This window comes from Chiloscyllium plagiosum, unplaced genomic scaffold (assembly GCF_037043375.1).
Source record: "Chiloscyllium plagiosum isolate Xiang-an unplaced genomic scaffold, Cpla_swu_hap1 HiC_scaffold_37, whole genome shotgun sequence".
NCBI classification, from domain to species: domain Eukaryota; kingdom Metazoa; phylum Chordata; class Chondrichthyes; order Orectolobiformes; family Hemiscylliidae; genus Chiloscyllium; species Chiloscyllium plagiosum.
This window is the reverse complement of record NW_028270175.1, coordinates 91,356,460-91,367,655: the sequence shown is the minus strand read 5'-3', so window position 1 is coordinate 91,367,655 and position 11,196 is coordinate 91,356,460.

The following is an 11,196-nucleotide window of genomic DNA, read 5'->3' as shown; positions in this document are numbered from 1 at the left end:
TGACTGTCTACTCTATCTATTCCTCTGATCATCTTATAAACTTCTATCAAGTCACCCCTCATCCTTCGCCGTTCCAACGAGAAAAGGCCGAGAACTCTCAACCTATCCTCGTACGACTTCCTCTCCATTCCAGGCAACATCCTGGTAAATCTTCTCTGCACCCTCTCCAAAGTTTCCACATCTTTCCTATAGTGAGGCGACCAGAACTGCACACAGTACTCCAACTGTGGCCTAACCAAAGTCCTGTACAGCTGCAACATCACTTCACGACTCTTGAATTCAATCCCTCTGCTAATGAACGATAATACTCCATAGGCCTTCTTACAAACTCTATCCACCTGAGTGGCAACCTTCAAAGATCTATGTACATAGACCCCAAGATCCCTCTGTTCCTCCACCTGACTAAGAACCCTACCATTAACCCTGTATTCCGCATTCTTATTTGTTCTTCCAAAATGGACAACCTCACACTTGGCAGGGTTGAACTCCATCTGCCACTCCTCAGCCCAGCTCTGCATCATATCTAAGTCCCTCTGCAGCCGACAACAGCCCTCCTCACTGTCCACAACTCCACCTATCTTCGTATCATCTGCAAATTTACTGACCCACCCTTCGACTCCCTCATCTAAGTCATTAATAAAAATTACAAACAGCAGAGGACCCAGAACTGATCCCTGCGGAACTCCACTTGTAACTGGGCTCCAGGCTGAGTATTTACCATCTACCACCACTCTCTGCCTTCGACCGGTTAGCCAGTTTTCGATCCAATTGGCCAAATTTCCCTCTATCCCATGCCTCCTGACTTTCCGCATAAGCCTACCATGGGGAACCTTATCAAATGCCTTACTGAAATCCATGTACACTACATCCACTGCTCTTCCCTCATCCACATGCTTGGTCACCTCCTCGAAGAATTCAATAAGACTTGTAAGGCAAGACCTACCCTTCACAAATCCGTGCTGGCTGTCCCTAATCAAGCAGTGTCTTTCCAGATACTCATAAATCCTATCCCTCAGTACCCTTTCCATTACTTTGCCTACCACAGAAGTAAGACTAACAGGCCTGTAATTCCCGGGGTTATCCCTATTCCCTTTTTTGAACAGGGGCACAACATTCGCTACTCTCCAGTCCCCTGGTACCACCCCCTTTGCCAGTGAAGACGAGAAGATCATTGCCAACGGTACTGCAATTTCCTCTCTTGCTTCCCACATAATCCTAGGATATATCCCGTCAGGCCCGGGGGACTTGTCTATCCTCAAGTTGTTCAAAATGTCCAACACATCTTCCTTTCTAACAGGTATCTCTTCTAGCTTACCAGTCCATTTCACACTCTCCTCTTCTACAATACGGTCCCTCTCGTTCGTAAATACTGAAGAGAAGTACTTGTTCAAGACCTCTCCTATCTCTTCCGACTCAATACACAGTCTCCCACTACTGTCCTTGATCGGACCTACCCTCGTTCTCGTCATTCTCTGGTTTCTCACATACGCATAAAATGCCTTGGGGTTATCCTTGATCCTATCCGCCAACGATTTTTCATGCCCTCTTAGCTCTCCTAATCCCTTTCTTCAGGTCCCTTCTGGATATCCTGTATCCCTCCACTGCTCTGTCTGAATCCTGTTTCCTCAACCTTATGTAAGCCTCCTTCTTCCTCTTTACCAGACATTCAACCTCTCTCGTCAACCAAGGCTCCCTCACACGACCATTTCTTTCCTGCCTGATAGGTACATACATATCATGGACACGTCGTATCTGCTCTTTGAAAAAGTTCCACATTTCCACCACATCCTTCCCTGACAGCCTATGCTCCCAACGTATGCTCCTCAAATCCTGCCTTACAGCATCGTAATTTCCCTTCCCCCAATTATAAAATCTACCTTGTTGTGCGCACCTATCTCTCTCCATAACCAAGGTGAAAGTCACAGAATTGTGGTCACCATCACCAAAATGTTCACCCACTAACAAGCCCACCACTTGTCCCGGTTCATTACCGAGTACCAAATCCAATATGGCCTCCCCTCTGGTTGGACAATCTACATACTGCATTAGAAAAGCTTCCTGGACACACTGCACAAACACCGCCCCATCCAATCTACTTGATCTAAAGAGCTTCCAATCAATATTTGGGAAGTTGAAGTCGCCCATGACTACGACCCTGTGGCATCTGCACCTTTCCAAAATCTGTTTCCCAATCTGTTTCTCCACATCTCTGCTGCTATTGGGGGGCCTATAGTAAACACCCAACAAGGTGACTGCACCTTTCCTATTTCTGACTTCAGCCCATACTACCTCCAGAGGCAGATCCCCCTCAAACTTCCTTTCTGCAGCCGTTATACCATTTCTAATTAGCAATGCCACCCCCCCTCCTTTTTTCCCACCCTCCCTAATCTTACTGAAACACCTGTAACCAGGAACCTCCAACAACCATTCCTGTCCCTCTTCTATCCACGTTTCCGTGATGGCCACAACATCGTAGTCCCAGGCACCGATCCACGCCTTAAGTTCACCCACCTTATTTCTGATACTCCTTGCGTTGATGTATACGCACTTGAGTCCATCTCTGTGTCCGCTAGTAGTCCCTGTCAGTGCTACCTTCTCCACAGCCCCCCTACAGTCTTGGGCATCCTGACAAACAGCTAACCTACTTGCTGGACTACAAGTCCGGATCCCATCCCCCTGCCAAATTAGTTTAAACCCCCCCGAAGAGTGCTAGCAAACCTACCCCCCAGGATATTGGTGCCCTTCTGGTTCAGGTGCAACCCGTCCTGTTTGTACAGGTCCCACCTTCCCCAGAATGCAGTCCAATTGTCCAAATATCTGAAGCCCTCCCTCCTACACCAGCCTTGCAGCCACGTGTTCAACTGCACTCTCTCCCTATTCGTTGCCTCACTGTCACGTGGCACCGGCAACAACCCAGAGATGACGACTCTGTCTGTCCTAGCTTTTAGCTTCCATCCTAACTCCTTGAGCTCTTGAATGACCTCCCCACCCCTCTTCCTACCTATGTCGTTGGTGCCAATGTGCACCACGACTTCTGGCTGCACACCCTCCCCCTTAAGGATTCTGAAGACACGGTCTGAGACGTCTCGGACCCTAGCACCCGGGAGGCAACAAACCATCCGTGAGTCTCGCCCATGTCCACAGAACCGCCTGTCCGTCCCTCTAACTAGAGAGTCCCCTATAACTAGCGCTCTCCTCCTCTCCCCCTTTCCCTTCTGAGTCTCAGAGCCACAGACCCCTTCACTGCAGCTTACACCTGCAACGCTGTCCCCCCCAACAGTTTCCAAAGCTGTATATTTATTTTTTAGGGGAACGACCACAGGGGAACCCTGCACTGCCTGCTTCTTCCCCTTCCCACCTCTAACTGTTACCCAGATACCTCTGTTCTCCGGCGTAACTATGTCCCTGTAGCTTCTATCAATCACCCTCTCAGCCTCTCGAATAATCCTCAGTTCATCCAACTCCAGTTCCAGTTCCCTAACTCGTTCGGTGAGGATCAGGATCTGACTGCATTTCCTGCAGACGAAGTCGGCAGGAGTATCAGTGGTTACCCCTACCTCAAACATCCTGCAGGAGGAACATTTCACCGCCTGCGCTGCCATGACTGCACACTTTCTCCAAAAACAAGAACACTGAGTCAATAACACTGAGTCACTTACCTGTGGACTTTAAAGTTAGGTTAGAGGAGGAGAGTGGGAGGGAGGCCCTACGGAAGTAGGACCTGGGGTCTAGAACACACCCACTCAAATACTAATCACTTACCTTCCCGCCCAGCTATGCGCTCCAACCTCACTTCCGCTGCTCCCACTCAAATGACCGTTGGTGATTAAAGGGTGAGTATTTATACTCACAGTTCTCCTTCCCGGCTGCCCTTCTGTTTGCCGTCACTTCCTCTGCTGCTCCCGCTCTTTTTGTGAAGAGAGAATAAACAACACCGCTGCCCGCTACAGGTAAGTAATTTTGAAACAAACTGTTTTACCTTAGCTGTAGTCTCCCGGGTTCGCCTTTAGTCGGCCGCTGCTCCCACTCAAATGACCGTTGGTGATTAAAGGGTGAGTATTTATACTCACAGTTCTCCTTCCCGGCTGCCCCTCTGCTTGCCGTCACTTCCTCTGCTGCTCCCGCTCTTTTTGTGAAGAGAGAATAAAAAACACCGCTGCCCGCTACAGGTAAGTAATTTTGAAACAAACTGTTTTACCTTAGCTGTAGTCTCCCGGGTTCGCCTTTAGTCGGCCGCTGCTCCCACTCATTCTTCCCAATTATGTAAGGCACTGCACAAACGAACTCTCACTTTGATATTGACACCGTTCAGTATATGCTGCTGCGGTCACTGTTGCTAGGTGAACGTTCCTCAATCTCACCATTCAAACCAGCCGATCTATTTCGAAGCCACGGTTCTGAGATCATAGCTCGTATAACGACTTTCAGTGACTGGACCAGAGATTCTTGGGGCATTAGGTTCAGGAAAATTCAAAGATGCGCAGGTTAGGTGATGATTCGGAGATGCAGATGTTGGACTGGGGTGTACAAAGTTAAAAATCACAGAACACCAGGTTATAGTCCAACAGGTTTAATTGGATGCACTAGCTTTCGGAACGCCGGTCCTTCATCAGGTGGTTGTAGGACCGACGCTTCCAATTCTAGCGCTTCCAATTTAAACCTGTTGGACTATAACTTGGTGTTGTATGATATTTAACAGGTTAGGTGAATTGGCCATGCAAATTATATCCCGTTTTCATGTATTGTGTGCATTATGTGCATTAATTAGGGGTAAGTATTTGATAATAATGAAGGAAAAGGCATCGGAGTGGGGTGGGGTTTACTCTTCGGAGGATCGGTGTGGACATGCTCGGCCAAACGGTCTATGTCCACACTGAAGGAATTCTATGATTGTACAAATAGGACATAAGGCAGTATTGCGCAAAATCAATTTTATTGGAAACTTTTCTGTGGCATTTATATCATTTGCTCGTTCAGCCTTAGCTAGAGTATTGTGAGCAGTTCTGCAATTCACATCATAGCCCGAACGTGATAGCACAGGGAAACGTGCAGAAGAGATTTATCAGGATATTGTATAATTGAAGAGCTTCAGTTATGAACAGAGTTTAGGTAGGCTGGGATTGTTTTTCTTCGCGCAGAGGGGATTGAAAGGATACAAGATTAAGAAGTACAAAATCATGAGGTAGACTGAAAGAAACGTTTCTCGTTGATGAAGAGATCAATCAGTGGGGAGCATAGATTTAAGTTTAGAGGCAGAAAGATTTGAGTAAAGTTTTCACGTATGGCGTGTTTGGAATCTGGAACTAACATCAAGGGTCAGAAGTCCTCCTAACTTTGAGAACTGTTCAGATGTGAATTTGTGATGCCAAATTATACAAGACTATCGGGTAAGTGATTTAAACAAAAATTAGGATACTTAAGCTGTTGTTATTGTTCAGTATCAACACAGAGGCTGAGGGAAATCATGCTGCACAGAAGTCCTGGTTCGTACCTCTGCCCGTTACCGGGAGAGTCAGAGGTTTAGTTCGCCATTGGGAAAAGCACTTGCCTTTTGGGGCAACTCTGTTGTTAACGCTGTTGCATCTAAGCGCCAGGAAACAGGATTCGAATTCAGCCTTGTGAGACGAACTGCGTGGAGGTTGCACGTTCTCCCGCGTGGGTTCCTTCGATTTACTCCAGATTCGTCACTTTCTCTAAAGACATGCATGTTAGGTTGATGCTAAATAAACCGCAAAAGAAATGTAAGTGCTGCAAATCAGAGACAATATTAAGAATTACCACACAAGAGAATTCAGAGTTAATGTTTTGGATTGAGTCAGCCTTCCTCCGTGCAGCTTTCGACTGAAGCTTTGACATTGCTTTCTCTCCACTGATGCTGTCTGACCACAGAGCTGTCCTAGTAATTTCTATTTTTGTTGGTGGGCGGCACGGTGGCACAGTGGTTAGCACTGCTGCCTCACAGCGCCTGAGACCCGGGTTCAATTCCCGCCTCAGGCGACTGACTGTGTGGAGTTTGCACGTTCTCCCCGTGTCTGTGTGGGTTTCCTCCGGGTGCTCCGGTTTCCTCCCACAGTCCAAAGATGTGCAGGTCAGGTGAATTGGCCATGCTAAATTGCCCGTAGTGTTAGGTAAGGGGTAAATGTAGGGGTATGGGTGGGTTGCGCTTCGGCGGGTCGGTGTGGACTTGTTGGGCCGAAGGGACAGTTTTCACACTGTAAGTAATCTAATCTAATCTAATACTCAATGCGGTTTTGGAAAGAAGCGGTATGGGATTGTGTTGCTCTTCGGCGGCGCCGTGCTGATTCTATGGGCCAAACGGTCTTTGTCTGCACTGCATAGATTCTATCATCTTGAATCTATGAACTTTTGTCTTTTGTTTCGTTTTCTTTGAAATCCCTCCAAAATGTGAATTGCAGAACTGCACACAGTTTTCTACCGGTAGCTGAATGAACAAACGAGATATGTTTAGGATTTGGAAATTGTATACTTCGTACCCAAGTTCGGGCTATTAATACCTGTCCTTACATCATTGATGGAACATGTCACAGGAAGGACAGTGCTGTTTGAATCGGCATGGGGAAGGACTGCAGCTCCCCGAGACAGTGTCAGTGTCCGTGATTGTTCCAAGCTGCAACTTATGCCCATGTTGGAATGAAAAACATTTCGTCGATTTGTTTCAAATTGAAATGTTTACTGGAAGCAGGAATCTGAGGAAGATATTCATTCTACCCCAATTTCCAATATCCAATATCCAATCTCAGTGAATACCACATTTTGTTCGCACAATGCAGGAAACTCTCTCTCTGGACAACCTGGCCCAAACTTCCTTGTATCCCAGCACTTCCCTACACAGCAGAATTCCGTGAAATCACATAAGACATAATACCTGCCAGTTTACAATATTTTACATCAGTGTCCAAGGTTCCAGACTGATCTTCCAGTGATTTATCGGCACTTCCGTCCACCTAGGCTTTATTCCCTGCTCACAATGTGTTCTCTCTAATCTGGGGAGACGAAAACAGAGTGGGAAAGAAATTTGGGAACACCTATGTTCTTTCTGGAAAAAAATGAACTGAAGCTTCCAGTTTCAAGACACTTAAATAACCCATTGTGTTCCCATAACATCATTTCAGTCTCCAGGCTGCTGCAGTGCTCCCGCAAGGTGCAGCACAAACTGGAAGAGCAGCACCTGATTCTCTACTGAAAGACCATTCAGTCTTCAGGAGCCAAAATCGAATTCATTCATTTGAGAACCTGACGCCTTCTTCCACCTTCGTGATCCACCCCCACATCCCATCACTTACGAAGATGGATGGCTGGACTGGAAACGTTATCTCTCCTTTCTCTGTACAGATGTACACGACATTCTGATTTTGTTCAGACACTTCTGCTTTTCTTCAGAGAACTTTGTTCCGTTCTGCAGGAATTGTCTGCTTTCAGGAGAGGGTGCTCAGAGGAGACTGTGTGTGTTGCCTGGGCTGGACCATTCCGAATGAGAAGATAAATGAGCTAGGCTGGCGCTGTTTATCTGAGCGCAGAGAAGGCTGATAGAGGAATCTGCACATATTGTGGAGAGGGTAGACATTTGTGACAGGATTAAACATGTTATGGGAAGGATTAATGACCAGGGGCACAGATTACAAGCAAGAGAGAGGAGCTTTAAAGGAGATTTAGGAAGAATGATTTCACCAGAGTTTGCTGTTTATATGGAATTCACAGACTGAAGGTGTAAAGCTCAGTCAACAGAATATTTCAGCGGTATTTAGTCGAACACTTGAAAAGTCAGTGGACGCGTGGAAACGACCAGGTATTGGAAAGACGGGCGATAACAGATATTGGCTGGGAGTCCAGAACACAATGTGTCAAGGGCAATTTTGTGTGCTGTAAAGGGGTAGTTGGCGTTGCTCTGTGGCGCAAGGGAATACGGTTAGGATTTCTGCATCGTTGTTAAGCTTGCCTTTCAAAGGTAGTAGATTCCATTCCCACAAGAGTCGGGTTTTAGCTCATATTTTGAAATGTCATCAGACTGGCATCGCTGGCTCACTTGCAAAATTCATGCAGAAACCCAACTATCTCAGAACACAACATTGCCCTCCCACAGATGCATATTTTCGATTTCTGTTTATTGGGAGTTCTCGATAAATGTCTGCTACCCAGCCGGTCACAGGATAATGTGGATTGGTTGGAAAAAGACATTGAACTGTTTGATCAACCATGATGATATCAAATGGCAGGGCTTTTGGGTGAATGACCTCCTCGATTTCCTCTCTGTCTGGGCTTTTTCTGGCAGTGGGTTTTAAACAATAACATAATGAGGATAGTGTGAATGTACACCACAGAATATTAAGGTCCTCACCATTACCTCACCGGTCTTCCAACTGGGTAAAAACAATGACTGCAGATGCTGGAAAGCAGAGTCTAATTTGGAGTGGCGCTGGAAAAGCACAGCAGTTCAGGCAGCATACGAGGAGCAGTAAAATCCACGTTTCGGGCAAAGTCCCTTCATCAGGAATAGACAGTTGCTGTTACAGCTTCAGATCACACAGTGAAGGATTCTCACAGGCGCTCTGAGAGACTGCATGCTCATTCACACATATCCCCAATTGGACACATGGAACAAACGATCGCGTGGATATTGGGGAAGCAGGGAGAAATTTCCCATTTGCTAGTCTGGAGTTGCAGCCACTGTAATGAACATGAATTTCTGTCATTCTGAATCTTACTCTGGATTCTTGGTACTTTGCAATTTAAACTCAAAATCAATTTACCTTGCTTAGCATTCTATATCTTCAATATTCATAAAAACATTGCACTGAGCACTTGTGTGTAGCAATGGTGAAGATTGTTGACAGTGGGTATCGTGTGGGTCATGTTGTCTGGATGAGCTTTCCAAAGGAAGTTGATGAAGTGTCAGTGAATCGAATTCTGTAGCGAATAGAAGCCGATGGAATGAAAAGGCCCATGACAGCGGAGGTGTAATATTTTCTGTCAACACAGGACTTATTTTCAAAAAAGTATTTCTTTCACAACACTTTTCAATGTCCCTTTTGAGACTGATTTTTCATAATCGATGGTTCATTGTTAGGATAACCTCCTCTGCGTTAGATTTCATTTTAGAATCACAGGAAAGTTTTGTAATTGGACTGAAGGGACGAGTGGTAAAGTCAGGATCCATGACAAGCTGCTGGTCCGTGTCTTGAATGGCCCAATCGGAAAGTGGGTGACACCTATATGACAGTATAGAAATGTGGGAAGTGCTGAGATTTTGAGTTTCATCTTCACCCGGATCAGTTTTTACTGGCAGTGACCAGAGATTATTGGAACATCAGGCTGAGGATCATAGAATATTGCAGCGCAACACAGGCCCTTTGGCACTCGATGTTGTGCCGAGTTGTGATACAAATTTGAGGTCCATCTTAGCTACATTATTCCATTGCAATTCATGGGTTTACCAAAAGATTTAAATGCCCTAAACGTTGCTGCGTTTACGACTGTTGAAGGCAAGGCGTTCCACATCCTTGCCACTCTCTGAGTAAAGAACCTACCTCTGATATCCGACCTGTATCTATTACCACTGAATGTGAACCTATTCTCGCTTGTGCTAGCTATCTCCATCCGAAGCAAAAAAGGCCTTCAATCTCCACCTTACCGAAATTTCTGGTAACCTTCTATGTCTCTATTAAGTCACCTCTCAATGTTATACTCTGAGCAATAACAATCTCAAATCCCTCAGCATTTCCTCGTAAAGACACTCGCACTATACCAGGCAACATCCGAGTAAATCTCTTCTGCATCCTTTCCAATGCTTCCACATCGTTCCACAAATAGTGAGACCAGAACTGTATGTAATACTCCAAGTGCGGCCAAACCAGAAGACTTCTCGCACTGCAACTTGACCTCTTGCCTTCGAACCTCAATCCCTCTACCAATAAAATCTCACACACCGTGCTCCTTTCAAACAAAGCCATCAATATGAGTGGCAACTTTCACTAACACTTCCTTCAAATGAACTTCAATTCCATCTACTCTAATAAGTTGTACCTCAATATTCTTATCGACAACATTGTCTTTTTCATGTGTAATACTGAAGGAACATTTTCCTTCAGCGCCTCCTCTATACTCGCACTCCACGCACAATTTCCTTCTTCTGTCCATAACTGGCCCTTATCTTACCTTATTAACTCTTTTATTCATGACATGTCAATCGAAAGCTTTAGGTTTCTCATTGATTCTACTTGCCAAAGACATCTCACGTCACCACCTGGCTCTCCATGACTATCGCTTCAGGACTTCTCTGGTTAACCTTTAACACTCACGCACCCTTAGTGAGCCTTCAGGTCTCATCCTTACATAAGACTCGTTCTTCGTCTCGACTACAGACTCAATTTCTTTGGGAAAGCAGAGCTCGCTTTCTCGACCACGACCTCCCTGCCTGTAGCATACATAATTATCAAGGACAAACAGTACCTGTTCCTTGAACAAGCTCCAAAGTTGACTTGTGCCCAGCCCCTGCAGTTTCTTTCCCCAAACTCTGCATCCTATAACTTGCCTGATCGCATCATAATTGCCTTTCCTTCAGCTGTAACTCTTGCCCTGCAGTACATACCTATCCTTATCCATCACTAAACTAAATATAAACGAATTGTGTTCACGATCATCAAAGTGCTCAGTTACCTGCAAATCTAACACCTGGCCGGGTTCATTACAAAGTACCAAAACCAATTTGACCTCGCCTTTTTTGGCCTATGTACATACTGTGTCATGAAACCCTCCTGCGCACATTGGGCAAAAACAGACCCATTTGAGGTACTCGAAATATAGCGTTTCCAGCCAATATTAGGAAAGTTAAAGTTCCCAATAACAACTGCACTGTTACTTTTTCTCCTCTCCAGATTCATCTCTGCAATCCTTTCCTCCACAGCTTTGGATCTTTTCGGTGTCCCTAAGAAAACTCACAATCGAGTGTCCTCTCCTTTCCTGATTCTGATCTCAGACCATATTGGCTGAGTAGACGAGTCCTCAGCAAACGTTTTTTCTGCCACCGTAAGTCTGTGCTTGACTAACAATGTCATATCTCTTCTACACTTCCATCTTCCTTGCTCTTACTGGAAGTTCGAAATCCCGGAACCTGCAACAACCATTCATTCGCCTGCTCTATCCAAAATCTCCGAAATGACCACAACATCGAAATCTCAG